Source organism: Pinus tabuliformis, chromosome 3_2, assembly GCF_031772625.1.
Source record: "Pinus tabuliformis cultivar Carrire ecotype Pingquan chromosome 3_2, CPIR1, whole genome shotgun sequence".
In the NCBI taxonomy this organism is placed as follows: Eukaryota; Viridiplantae; Streptophyta; class Pinopsida; order Pinales; family Pinaceae; genus Pinus; species Pinus tabuliformis.
In genome coordinates this window covers 602,548,940-602,564,120 of record NC_142302.1, presented here as the reverse complement: position 1 = coordinate 602,564,120, position 15,181 = coordinate 602,548,940, and the positions used below count along the sequence as shown (strand labels likewise).

At 37.0% G+C, this 15,181-nt stretch overlaps 1 pseudogene; it reads right to left on the bottom strand.

Moving 5' to 3' along the window:
• Window positions 1-274: 274 nt before the first annotated feature.
• Window positions 275-13,615, bottom strand: LOC149182036 (WD repeat-containing protein LWD1 pseudogene; annotated as a pseudogene).
• Window positions 13,616-15,181: the final 1,566 nt, after the last annotated feature.

Genomic DNA, 15,181 nt, shown 5'->3' with positions numbered 1-15,181 from the left:
CCTAACATTAGGACTTAGTGATGACCAAGATATGCATCTTCATCAGATTTAGTTCATCCTCATTGTATTTCTGGGAAGTATACTTCCACATATCATTTTCTTAATTGTGCATGGTGTCCTTGCTGCTCAGGAAATAGAATCTCAGCGGGAGAAAGTTAAACTACAAATCAAATTCCCTTGTCTCCTTCCAATAAATACCAATCTGGTGTGACATGTCCTTTCAAACCTTCAAGATCTACAACTTTCTAGAGAAGGTTATGTCACCCTAATCAGGCTAAGAGGACAACCACTACAACTACTCGATCTTGACCCCAACAATATAAGCTAGAATAAGATCGAGGTTGTCATCTAAAGGTTTTCTCATTGAGGAGATATCCCATGTGATGGATTGCGAGTCATCTTTAGTAGTGCATATGTGGCAAGAGCTATGGGGTGCCCAAGCAATGGCATTGGCACTGTCCTGGTGCTTTTGGAGCTATGTGACATTTAGGGTTGGATATATGATATCCAAGACTACAACCTTCGGGATTTCCATGATGATGGTAGACATGTATCTGGGGTATTACTTATTCCAACCTAATATGACTAGGGGAGTATCAGGCTAAGAGCTCTCATAGATAATTTGAGAGTTCTCCTTCTCCATAAAAAAATAACCCTCACAAATCCATATGCGTTTACATAGGAAAAAACATCGACACCCTCGACAAAATGTCGTATACCTCCTTGTCATGGGTAATCAACTCGACATTGACGTCCTTATTGTCGATGTCCCAAATGGTGCAGGTGGTGTCAATTCTCGAAGTGCCAATCCTCTTGGTTTCATACTCATTTCAATTGAAGGAAGTAAGAGGGTCGCAGAACTTGCTTTTATTTTTATTGTTCAAGAGGCTCTTTGCCTCAACGCAATCATTAGAAATGTGCCATATGTGGAGATAATCGACTGAGTTGACCAAGAGGTCTGGTTTTTCACATTCTTTGTCATGTATGAACATCATCTTAGTGGGTGGGTATGTGTTGGGTGTGGATCCTGATTATCTTCTATATTCAAAGGTATCGCCACATTGGACCCCAGTTCGAAATGGGGGCGGCAACGCCGCTCGTAAAATATTCGCTGCGCTTTCTGTGTTTATATTTTTGCAAATATTTTATGTGTTCCATTGCTCCATAATATATAATTTTCTAACAACTGGTATCAGAGCCGAAGGTCTATTTGGCTGATAAACTCGCAGGAAAGAAGGGTTCCTGGTTCGAGTGGGAGCAATGGCGAAAGATGGTAAGTTTAGGGTCGAGAAATTTAACGGCCAAAACTTCTCGCTGTGGAAGATGCAGATGGAAGATTATCTGTATAAGAAAGATCTATACCCACCATTGGGCGGAAAATCAAAGATGCTGACGGGTATGACAGACGAAGAATGGAACCTTCTCGATAGAATGGCACTCGGAACAATATGGTTGTGCCTTGCTACATCAGTCACCTTCAACATTTCGAAGGAAACCACGACAGAGGGTTTGATTCAGACGTTTTCGAAACTGTATGAAAAACCCTCGGCCTCAAACAAGGTATTTCTTATGAAACGATTATTTAATATGAAGATGTCGGAAGGTGGATCTGTTGCAGACCATTTAAATGATTTTAATACACTTACAAGTCAGTTAAGTTCTGTAGGGGTAAACTTTGATGATGAAGTTAGAGCTCTGTTATTATTGTGCTCATTACCAGAAAGTTGGAATGGTTTGGTAATGGCCATTAGTAACTCCGTTTCTGGATCTAGTACTTTAAATTTTGATGATGTTGTCGGTGCTATCCTTAGCGAGGAAATGCGATGGAAAAGATCCGGTGAGACATCGGGAAATGCTTTGAGTGCAGAGTCTAGAGGAAGAAAAATGGAAAGAGGAAAGAGCTCAGGATATCGCAGTAAATCAAGGAAAGGTAGATCCAAGTCCAGATCGGGGATAGTGTGCTGGAAATGTGGAAAGAAAGGACACCTAAAGAAAGACTGTAGATCTCAGAAGGGAAAAGAAGGAGATGCACAACAAGAAAACAATCATGAAGCAAATGTGACAGGTGAGGTGTTACAAGATGCTTTGATTCTTTCTTTCGAAAATATTATTGATTCCTGGGTGGTATATTCAGGGGCTTCATTCCATGCCACACCTGATAAGAAATACTTTCATGACTATGTTCAAGGAGATTTTGGACAAGTTCGTCTGGGTGATGATAAACCCTGTAAAATCGTTGGAATGGGTAAGGTTCTTGTAAAACAGCAGAATGGAAACCAATGGCTATTAAAGGAGGTAAGGCATGTTCCAGATCTAAAGAAAAATCTGATTTCAATAGGGCAGTTAGGCGGTGAAGGTTGTGTGACAACTTTCACAGATAAAGCTTGGAAGGTCACCAAAGGAGCCTTGGTAATAGCAAAAGGCGAAAAGGTTGGTACATTGTATTTATGCAATGGTATTTCTAACTCTGTTAATGCTCTAACTTCCAAAGGAGCAGATGCAGCATTATGGCATCATAGGCTCGGACACATGAGTGAAAAGGGGATGAAGATTCTTCACTCAAAGAATTTGTTGCGGGTTTGAAGAATGTTGATTTGGACTTCTGTGAGAATTGCATTTATGGAAAACAGAAGAGAGTCAGATTTCTCAGAGTTGGGAAAGAAAAGAAGAATGAAAAATTAGAGCTTGTGCATACATATGTATGGGGACCTGCTCAGGTATCATCTCTCGGTGGCTCTCGTTATTATGTTACTTTTATTGATGATGCAACTAGAAAAACTTGGATTTATTGTATTAAGAATAAATCTGATGTATTTGATACTTTCAAGAAATGGAAAGCTTTGGTTGAGATTGAGACAGGAAAGAAATTGAAGTGTCTTAGATCAGACAATGGAGGTGAATATTGCAGCAAAGAGTTTGATAGGTACTGTTCAGAGCATGGAATTCACAGAGAGAAGACAGTTCCAAGAACACCACAAGAAAATGGTGTGTCAGAAAGGATGAACAGAACAATCATGGAGTGTGCAAGGTGCATGAGATTGCATGTAGGATTGCCTTTACAGTTTTGGGCAGATGTTGTAGATACTGTTGTTTATCTAATAAATAGAGGGCCTTCAAGTTCCTTGGATGGTGGTGTTCCAGAGGAAGCATGGACAGGTAAAAAGGTAAACTACTCTATTTTAAAGCCTTTTGGTTGTGAGGCCTTTGTCCATATTGATAAAGAAAATAGAACAAAGCTTGAGGCAAAGTCAAAGAAATGTACCTTTATTGGATATGGTGTTAGTGATTTTGGTTATCGCTTATATGATTACGAAAATCACAAAATCATTAGGAGCAGAGATGTAATATTCAATGAAAAGGTCTTGTATAAGAATCAGTTGCAGGAAAAGAAACATGAAAAGGAAAACAAGGAATATGCAGTTCTTGATGAAATCACTGAAAAAGTAAAGGTGCTTGAAAATAATAATAATCAACAACCACAAAAACAGCAACCACCACAACAACAATAGGCACCCCAAACACCTGAAAGTGGGGTTAGAAGATCTACCAGGATAAGTAGACCCCCTGAACGATACTCTCCTTCATTATATTATTTATTGTTGACTGATTCTGGTGAACCTGAATGTTATGAAGAAGCAATGCAGGTTGAAAGCAAGAAGAAGTGGGAGGTAGCCATGGAAGAAGAGATGGACTCCTTAATGCATAACCAGACTTGGGATTTAGTCAGGTTGCCTGTAGGAAAAACTACATCGAAGAATAAATGGGTTTACAGGCTGAAGGAAGAAGATGGAGGAAAACAGAGGTATAAAGATAGACTTGTGGTGAAGGGGTTTGCACAGAAGAAAGGTATTGATTTTGATGAAATATTTTCTCCTGTTGTTAAAATGACTTCAATCAGAACTATTTTAAGTCTTGTAGCAGCTGAAGATTTGCATCTTGAGCAGTTAGATGTAAAGACAACCTTTCTCCATGGGGATTTGGAGGAAGAGATATATATGCAGTAGCCACAAGGATATGAGGTGAAAGGGAAGGAGAAACTAGTGTGCAAGTTGAAGAAGAGCTTGTATGGCTTAAAACAGGCTCCAAGGCAGTGGTATCTAAAATTTGACAAGTTTATGTCTGAACAAGGTTATACTAGATGTCACTCTGATCATTGTGTTTATTTGAAAAAGCAAAATGATGGCAACTATATTATATTGTTATTGTATGTAGATGACATGCTTGTTGCAAGATCTAACATGCAGGACATAAATGTGCTCAAAAGAAAATTAGAAAATTCATTTGCAATGAAGGATTTGGGAGCTGCAAAACAAATCCTTGGTATGAGAATAACTAGAGACAGGAAAAATCGTAAATTAATATTGTCTCAGAATGAGTACATAAAAAAGGTGTTGAAAAGATTTAACATGCACAATGCAAAACTAGTTAGTACACCTTTTGCTAGCCATTTCAAACTTAGCAAGGAAATGTGCCCAAAGACCCAAGAAGACATGGATTATATGTCTAAAGTTCCATATGCATAAGCAGTTGGAAGCTTAATGTATGCAATGGTCTGCACAAGGACCGATATTGCATATGCAGTGGGAGTTGTAAGTAGGTACATGAACAATCCAGGAAAGGAACATTGGATGGCAGTGAAATGCATTCTCAAATATTTGAAAGGTACCACAAATCAAGCATTATGCTTTGGTGGTTCAAACATCTCCCTACAAGGATATGTTGATGCAGATATGGCAGGTGACAGAGATAATAGGAGGAGCACTACAGGATATGTATTTACTGTTGGAGGAACAACTGTCAGTTGGGTTTCAAAAATCCAAAGTGTTGTTGCACTTTCAACAACAGAAGCAGAGTATGTTGCTGCTATAGAGGCTAGTAAATAAATGATTTGGTTACAAAAGTTTATGGGTGAATTGGGTAAGTAGCATGATATGGGCACGTTATACAGTGATAGCTAAAGTGCCATTCATCTTGCAAAGAACTCAGCATTTCATTCCAGGACTAAACACATACAGCTCAAGTACCATTTCATACGATCAGTGTTGGAAGATGGAGAGTGCAAGCTGGAAAAGATACACACTAGCCAAAATCCTGCAGATATGTTAACAAAAGTTGTAACCAGGGCGAAACTGAGAATATGCTCAGTTTCAATTGGTCTTCAAGGATGACGATGAAGATGAGAAATAGCCAGGTCCAAAGAGGAGTCATTGTCCAGCAAATGGAGCAGCGGTGGAGTTGCTACAATCAGTCTTCAAGTGGGAGATTATTGGGTGTGGAGCCTGATTATCTTCTATATTCAAAGGTATCGCCACATTGGACCCCAGTTCGAAATGGGGGCGGCAACGCCGCTCGTAAAATATTCACTGCAGGGGGAGTCCAGGGGGGGGGGGCGGCTGCAACCTTTGGGAGCCCCCCCCTGGCGGGGGGTTTTGGGGGCAGTGCCCCCGAAGCTAAAAACAGCTGTAAAATTGCCTTGTAAAAGTATAGTAATTTCTAGTCAATCTGGGCCATTCATTAGGCAGATGATCTGATGGTAGAACTTATGTTTAGTTTAGGGTTTTTTGCCCTGGAAGGCAACCCCTCTCTTTGTATGAGGGCATTGTATTTGAGGTTGTGTGATAGATGTGTATTCGGTGAGCGGGAAATGGAGAGGTGAGACTGTGAGAGAAAACAGAGGATATTATAGCGGATCTGCTATAGGTTGTGTCTCTTCATTTTGATGGATAATAGAAAGGAAGAACTGGCTGTTCAGGGTGGACGTAGCCAAACTGGGTGAACCACGTATATCTGTGTCTCTCTTGTTTTATGCGCTTTCTGTGTTTATATTTCTGCAAATATTTTATGTGTTCCATTGCTCCATAATATATAATTTTCTAATAGTATGGATGTTCGAATGAAATAATGGGGTCAGCCTTGATGTCGTCCCTCTAATTTTCCAACTAAATGATCTCCACTATGTTTTTGTAGTTATCCACTAAACTCACTATCCCCATTCGGTACTTCTTATATTTGTGAGCACTCTAGTTCATGTCATATATGTGCCATGGCACCTTGTATGCGTAGATATTTGAGCCCGTCTACTACTCCAAACTACTTATATTTTGTGCTTTCTAGCTGCATTATCATGGCTATGTATCATAATTATTTTGTGCACATTCCTCAACAATTTTTTGTTGTGTATATGGATCTACATATGTGTTTCTCTCTAGGAAGGGTTTTCAGGAGACCCTTTGTTCACGCTTTGTGAAATCGTGGTTCACCTCCAAAACATACCATTGATGGTGATTTTAGTGCATGAGGAATACATATAATGATCTCTTCTAGAATCTTAGGAGTGGCACTTCCCCCACGGAGAGAGGGTGAGCCTCAAATAATCAGATTTGTGCAAATTGTTCATCACTATAGAACAACAAATACAAAAAGATGATGACTGAAATGGGACTTCAAATCACATAAAACCTAGCCCCCTACTAATTGGCACTCTCCCAACGACATAGAGGCATATGCCATCATTAAAATAAAATAAACAAAATAAGATGTCACAACTCTGCATGAGCTTGATTATCTCACAGTAAAGTATTGGTTACATATGTTGTAAACCCTTAAAACCATGATTCCCATAGAGTCATAACCTGCTCTGAAACCACTGATATGGGTCTTAGAGGGTCTCAAGATATGAGTAATTTTCATATCAGGAAAAGAACAAAAGTAAACCAAACCATAAAATAAATCAGGAAATAAATTTTTATTAGATCAGAAAATGATCGTTGCAACTACATTTTTCTAGACAATCTACTTGTTGTACTTGTTTCTCGAAGGTAGTTCTTGGCTGCGAAACTGTGCCGAGAACCAACTGGACCAAAATTTAGGTTCAAGCTAACCCTCGAATCAAAGGGTGCTCCCTCAAGTGTTATGAGGCTTTTTTAACATTGTTCATTGTCACTGGACAACAACTTTTGAAACACAATGGATAGATCTATGATTTTTTATAGGTGGATGATGACTATTATCCAAGCTCTACTTAGAAATAAATCCCTCTCTTGCTTAAACTTAATCAAAGTTCCAATGTCTAATTTTGAGAGAAAACATTGCTTAAAGACTTTGGTGGAGGAATGGAAGGGAAATCATATAATTAAATATTCATACTGAATACTTAATCAATCAAATATAGTAGATGTGTGTAGAATAATTCTACAACCAAATAGATATGCATTCAAGAGATGACATAAGACAACAATTAAATGATTCAAAGGAGCTATTTCAAATAGACTGTTCAATTAGCTAATCTCACTGTAGATGATAACTTTGCAATGGGTTATCAAGGAGGTTGATACTCAAACCTAGCCTTTCACTAACTCCTATGTTACCTTGAACATATACAGAAACATATTATGGAATAATAGGGAAAGACATACAAGAAATATAATTTATGTCATGAAACTAAATGCATAATACTTGAATTAAATTATTGTAATAAAAGTATTTACAAAAATGTTAGGTTATGGAATCAAAATCCAACCCTTTTACAATGAAAATTAAATTATATATAGGAAAACATGTGCCTCAAACTGTCACTAGTCTATAGGAAACAAATCCTATCAATTAAACTGAAAATAAAATATTCTGTAGAAAATATGGAAATGGCAGAAAGTCTCATGCCTTCAAATTTGGGATTGATCCTTTTGTTTCTGATTCTTTTGCTAAGAAATCTAAAGTTTTTAAGATTCTTCATCATAAATTTGGAAATTATTGCCTTACTATTGATTTTTTTCCCTCAAATCTGGAAATTGGCTCACTGATTGTTGAATGATTTCATTTATTATTGAAATTGGTTGCCCATTTTTTGTCACAAATCTTCCTTAATCTTCTACATGTTGATACTCAAAATCTGTAGGTTGTTGAAGTTTCTCCATAAAAATCAATTAATATGCCCATAATCTAGTTGATTGATCCATTTTTATAGAATTGATTAATCCACTGCCCTTTGATAAAATTCTTTGATAATTCAATTATTTTAATTATCCTTCTTAATCATTATTCAAAAATTTGAAATTGATTTCAAAATCATTGATTTTTTGTCACTCTTTAATTTTCAAAAATATAAATCTTAAATTTTTGGGAATAATATATTTTGATAAAAATATTTCCCAAAAATTTATAAATCATATTTTCATATTTCCATGAAAATAACTCCTTCCTGTGATTTTTGAGAAACCATGTCTTCAATATAAAATCATGTCTTGTTTTACTATTCCTTTCCTCATGAATTTCATAAATCAAATCCTGAAATATTTCCTCAAATGATTTTATCCCGTAAAACCATCCATTGTTTGAAATCCATGTCTTGTTTTTCTTGAATTTATATATTTTTGAATAAATAAGATTCATAAACATATTTGATAAAAATATCCACTGATTTCTTTCCCATGGTTTTGAAAGCCATGTCATGTTTTTCCATGATTGGTAAAATATCCTTTAGTTTCCCTTTTTACTTTTGTAAAATCTTTGGTAAGAATTTTTCCAAATTTTCTCTTTGCAGGAATTTTCCTCTGTATAATTATTTTTATTTTTATATCCATAGTATAAAACATTGTTTCTCCTCTGTAAAATTTCGTTTTTACCTCTATAAAATTATTCCACAAGGAGGAAACATCTCTTTTTAACATTGGAATGATTTGTTTTTTAAATGTACTTATGAAATATGTATCTTCATTTTTACATGCATGAGGATATATTTTGATTGTTGACCTAGCCTCCTCTTCCTTCAATCTTTCACATGTAAGCTCATTTCAGAAAAATACAACTGTAAAATTCTTCTCTCCATTATTTCCTTCCCTACAAACTTTATAATATATATTTTCTTGCATACCTCGTAGACCTTCCCACCTAATATTATAAATTCAAATCAATGTAAAAAGTAGTTTTACAACGTTCTTAAGGGTTAGTAGATGGTAAATGGTTTAGGTAGGGGGGTCCGCAATATATGAAATTATAACACATCTAAAAGGCAGTAAAGGTGAAACAACTTTGCGAAGAGGGGAGGGGGGTAGGTTAAAGGTTGGATAGGTAGCCCTCTTTGTAGATGATAGATTTGTTACTTCACACATCTTGAGCTAATTTATATAATGGTATTTTAATGTGTGAAATGTGGGGTGGGGACATAGGTTTGATTTGACTCATTGACTTTGACTTTTGATCACCTGTAATACATGGTAACAAATGTGGTTCCAATATTTAGAGATTGGGCTGACTCGATATTTTTAACGTAAGTTCAATATTTTAAATAAATAATTTTAAAAATATATAATTATATTTTTTTAATAAAATTAAGTATTTAATACATAAAAACTATTAAAAATAATATTTAAAACATAAAAACTTTAAAACATAACTCAGAAACATTTAGATATTTTTAACGTAAGTTCAATATTTTAAATAAATAATTTAAGATATAAATAATTATATTTTTTAATAAAATTAAGTATTTGAAACATAAAAACTATTAAAAATAACTCAGAAACATTTATAAAAACCTCAGAGACAATTCATCCTTTAGCAATGGAAAGAGTTAAATGGAATGATATTTAAAGGAAGGAATTATCCAAGGCAAGGATAAGATTGAAGGAAGGCATGATGAATTTTGGAAATTTTCAAAAAAAATTGTAACTCTTAAAGTTGTCACAAAAAGTTACAACACTTCCCTCTTACAAAAAGAGGCTCATATTATAACCTTTTTTAGTTACATTACCATGGGTAAATACCATGAGTGGAAAAATACCATGGGCGGATAATACCATGAGTGAGTTATTTATATCTTTTAGTTAAATTACAATGGTTAAACACCATAGATGAATTTCCATTTAGATCATGGTTATATAATATGAATCCCTTGGGTTTATTAATCTAAGGGTTCATATTCCTAGTATTTAATATTATTTCCTTAGGATTATAATCCATAGGGTTTATAGTATTGTTAACACCATAAAATCATATAGATGTTTTCACAATCTAGAAGACGCTAAAATGTGTCAAGAAGAATGCATAGGTGAAGATTTTCTAGTTGAATAGATCATGACGTTTAAAAAATTTAGTTTCTCCTAAGGTCCAAAGTTTACAAAGATAAAAAAATGATGTTGTCGTGACTATTTCTTCGATAGCCATGCATGCACGTAATACACTTCAAAAGACATTTGGTTGCATAAATGGATGACTCAGTGATTTGACACCGATCCACACACTTGGAGCTAGTTCTTTGACATGATCTTAGCCCAGGACAACTGAATTCGAGTCACCCTGAATATATACAACCCTCAGTGGAATAATCTTGTCTTACTCATGTGTCATTATCACGCATGAACTAAGATGGGGAAGATGGATTCAAAAATTCTATATAAACAGGAAATGGGAGAGCCAAAAATATGAGACATTGTCATCCTGGTCAAATTGCTATCACAAAAAACCACCATTCCATATTTGAAGACAAAGAAGGAAAGAACATTGACATGTTGACCATATTTCTTCTAAGCAATCCATCATCTTAGTGAGAAAACAAGAATCCACCTTTGGAGAGTCTTCATACTTTCTTTGAGAGAGAGGAGAAACTTGCAAAGAGATTGCAGAAAAGCTCCCCCTTGCTAAGGATTTTTTAGCACCATAACTCAAATAATTCTCTTCAAGTGTCCAAGATTCATCTACTGTATTCAACCTCTACTACCAAAAATCAATATATGAACCCTTTTCCATGTTGGGATGGGGTCCCTGGGGTCAATTTTTGTAATATTTTTTGTTAAAGAATGTAAAGTATCTATGATATGTGGAAGAAGAGTGCAAAGCTAAGTAAGAGTCAAAAGGGGCATTAGTCCCTTGTATGGGTGGGTGATAGGATGGTTTTGAGACTCACCCATGGTCTGCGAGCCATGGTATTGTAATGAAAAGGCTATATATAGTGGAGTCATAGCAAGTATAAAGAGATAACTTTGATAGAGAATTATTGTAAGGGGAAAGGTGTTAAGGCAGGAAAAGTCTGTTCCCTGTACTTAGGCGAAAGCAGAAGGATCCTGCAGCTGAGTGTGTGGAGACCTTGGTAAGTCCGCAATCTAAGTGCGTGAGCCCCTGTAGCTGAGTGCATGGGGAGGAGAATTTGTAATTGAATGCTTATTCCTAATAAAGACTGTTTTGAGATGAATCTATGCATTTATGCCTTTTTTATTTATTCCTGTTAAGTTTATCTATCTTTGCTCTATGATCTGTTTTATGTGAATTAATGCTTCATTTCTGTGCGAAACAGATAGATCTATAATGTTTATGCATAATAAGTATAATTAACCACCTTCGCATATATCGAGAATTCATCAGATAGATCTGTGCGATGACAGATCTAGGTCATAAAGGCTTCAGAATATATAGTTTTATTGTGCGAAAGTAGTGAATTTGTATCTTTTATGCATGTTAAGTAAAATCAAGTGCCCTAACCAAGGTTTGAAGGTCAGTTCGATAGAGTTGCAGTAGTTGACAGTCGGAAGGAATAGATTTACGTGAAGGCAGATCTAAGCTATAATATCCTTAGGAAGACCATCACACATGCCTCTAGATGCAGTAATATGATTCTAGCATCCCCCAATAATGATTCGGGTGAGACTGTAGCATGCGCTACACTGGTTGTTTCTGAAAGGGCCAGCAGTTAGGGTTTTAATGGTTGCTGCAAATAATTTTGAACCTAGGTTAGGCCCCCTTAAGCCAACAAATGGTTCTGTTACTGAGATTGGGATCTATTTGAGGAATGTGTGATGTCGAATAAGTGGTTCCCTGCTAAGAAATAAATTGAGAAGTGGCTCGATCGAAAGGAACATGCGTTTGCAGCTCAGGAAAATAGAAATCCGTAGTTATCTAAATAATATTTTTTGAATAAATACCTATACTTAGACGAAACCAAACATTTTGATCTTTCTTCCATTTCGAATTGCACGAGTGGCTATCTAGATTGGCAGACATCCAAGGTACGTGGAGACTTGATAGTCCTATTGTGTGGACTCCAAAACTGATGAGGTGCTTGGAAGCTTCTAAAAACAACATCGTGTGGGTTGTTGATCACCAGATTGACCGTATCATAGGAGGATTTGTCACTGAGCTTGTGATTGATATATCCATCAATTATAGGGAAGCATAGTGCAATCCCTTTAACAGACCATGAGGTAAGTATTTAAAATATTTAAAAACTTGGATTATGATGTTATTGTGCAAAAAACAGGTTATTCCATTACCTTGATGTTTGGGACTATGTGAAGTGGAAATCCCTTTAGAAGGAACAGAGAATTAGGCTCTAAATATAGTCCACTATTGGGATCCTCGTCAAGCAATGACGAAGAAACAATTCTGAATACATTGCGAAGTGCACTGCAGTCGGTAAGTCAGGGTATCCCGCAGATACCTCATCTATTCACTACGCCTCCACCTCCACCTCCAACGCATAGACCTACACCTTCACCTCCACCTCTGCCTCCACCTCCACCCTTCAACATGGCAGACGCAATGAAGATGCCGATCTTCAAAGGGGTACGAGGAGAAGGCCTTGAATAGTTTTAGTTCGTTGGAGATGTTGTGTGGACAGTGTAGAAGATCACTAATGATAATCTAAAGGAAGCACATATGGTCATAATGCTGCAAGATAGAGCGATTACCTGGTATATCAAGTATTGTCAAGATCACCCTAGTGCGACGTTGGCAGATACTCAGCAAGAGTTGAGCCACTAGTTTAAGAAGCCTAAATATCAGGTGCATTCTGTTACAGAGTTTAAGGAGATAAAGCAAGTGGTGAATGATTCCTCGTGGGATTTCAATCAGAGGTCAAAATGTTTGATCCGACAGGCTAATATGAACATCACAGATGAACAACACAAATATTGGTACATTGCTTTGTTTTTGCCCCACTTTAGATTACCATTATCACAGCAGAAGATAGAAATTCAAGAAGAAGATGTGGAGATCGTGATGAGGTCAGAAGCCTTTCCAATAAAAAATACAAACATTAGAGTACAACAAATTCACTTGCAACTGGCAAGTTTGCACCTGGAGTTGCAGAGCTTGAAGAAGGGAAAGGAAGCCTAGCCTAAGGTGTGCATTGAAGTTTGGTTATTGAAATGAAAGGGCCATGGGCATGATAAGGAACATTTCCTGGTTTATTAGAACTATCTTATTGTGGGGGGGGGGGGGGGGGGTTTGTCCCCATAAAGCCATAAAATACCATTGGGCCAAGAATAGGAGTAGCGCCATGGTGTGTTATCTATCAAGTTACAGGACACCATGTGACGAACAATTGTCATCTACTATAGAAGTTTGTACAGACCCCTTAGCAATTTTTTTTCAATTTCTATAAATCTGTAGGACATGATGAGTGCCATTGTCGAAGTTATTAATTAATGATGGATACAACCCCTACCTATAGAATGGAGGTGAAAAATTGACCTCTGAATCCGGGTGTGGGTGCAACACGAGGATTATTCCAAGGCCAAAGAAGATGAAGAGGAGGGGCTGGCAGAGGTCGCAAACAAGTTATTTATTATAACTGTGGTGAACTTGGACATTTTACGCGTGATTTGTCTGAACCCAACGCATCCATCTTATCAATATTGCAGACAATTCAATCATGTGATATAATATTGCCCAATTCTTATAGCAACGATGCAAGAAAATAATACATAAGCCCAACAACCTATGCAAAATATCTAGTTGATGAGGATGGTGCCTTGCGAAGAAGATCACACTGTTAATATTGTAACACACAGTGGTATAACCACAAGGGAAGACAAGGGAAAGAAATTAGAAACCTAAGGATGGGTGCACAAGGTTGTTGAAAAGGAAGTCGGGTTTGACCTCAACTGAGCTAAAGAAAATTTTATGGAAGCTAAGAAGAACTTCGTTGAAGATTCTACATCAGGGTGTTATGAGAAATCATTGGGGAATAGAGAAATGAAAGATGTGGATCCTTTGCTATTAGCTACTTTTTTTAAAACATGTATGAAGTTGTTGAGAGATCAGAAGGCAGTATAAGGGCTCTAAGTGCTTATTGAAAATTGTGAGGGAAGAAATAAGATTCCTATAGAACAATGCACCATGAGGAAATTAGGTAGACATAAGAAGCAAACTAGGCATGAGATGAGGTTAACCACACAGATCAAAGAGTATGAAATCACCCAAGTCCTCCTGGATTTGGGTTCTGATGCAAATGTACTACCTAAGTAGACATGGCAGAGGATGGGGATACCTGTGCTACAATCGTCTCCTATACAGCTACGCATGGGCAATCAGCAGAAGATCATTCCTATGGGATGTTTGTATCGGGTAATAGTGGACATTGAAGGAGTCTGCACGTTGGCTGATTTTGAAGTAACTGAAATAGTGGATGACAACAATCCTTACCATGTGCTACTATGAATTGATTGGGCCTTCGACATGGATGTGGCAATTAATATAAAGAATCAAAGAATGACATTTAAGAAGAAGGCGCTTAGAGTTATTGTGCCACTAGACCCTGCTGAAGGAGTGTGCTACACTAAACCAGTTCGCGACTATGAGGAGGACGATGATTTGGAGCAAATCGACAAGATTACTGCATATGAAGGAGATTGGATTAATCCCACTACAGACAAGCATATCACGTGGGATAGAGACAGCTCCTGTACCTCAGACTTAGATGAAGAGCTTGAGCACTGGTAGAATCGGTGGCATGAGGTATCTATGCTTTGTTGTAATATGATGAATAAATCATTGCGGTGCGTATCTACGGAGGTAAGAAAACTTTTGCATTATGATGGTTTGAATGATGTTAATCTCTTTTGGGATGAATTTGAAATGGAAGTGCCTGAGGAACATCGATTCCAACCACTTTAATTAGCACTGTGTGCTACACCTGCCCATTGGTGGGGTACGCATAAGGAAAACTTCACTCATTGGAAGGAATACAAGCGGATTATGAAGCTACAGTTTGGATATGCTAATACCTGAATGACTGATAAATATAGTGGGAAGGATTATGCAGGGAAACACTTTCCTTAGGGAGAAGAGCCATCTCTGGAGTCAGTGCATATCTTTTGTCACACCTTAGATACTATTCCCATGAATTGGTATTTAGAAATAAAGCTACGCCACGAACAATTGAATGGGATATCTTGAGGGAAAGCTTCTT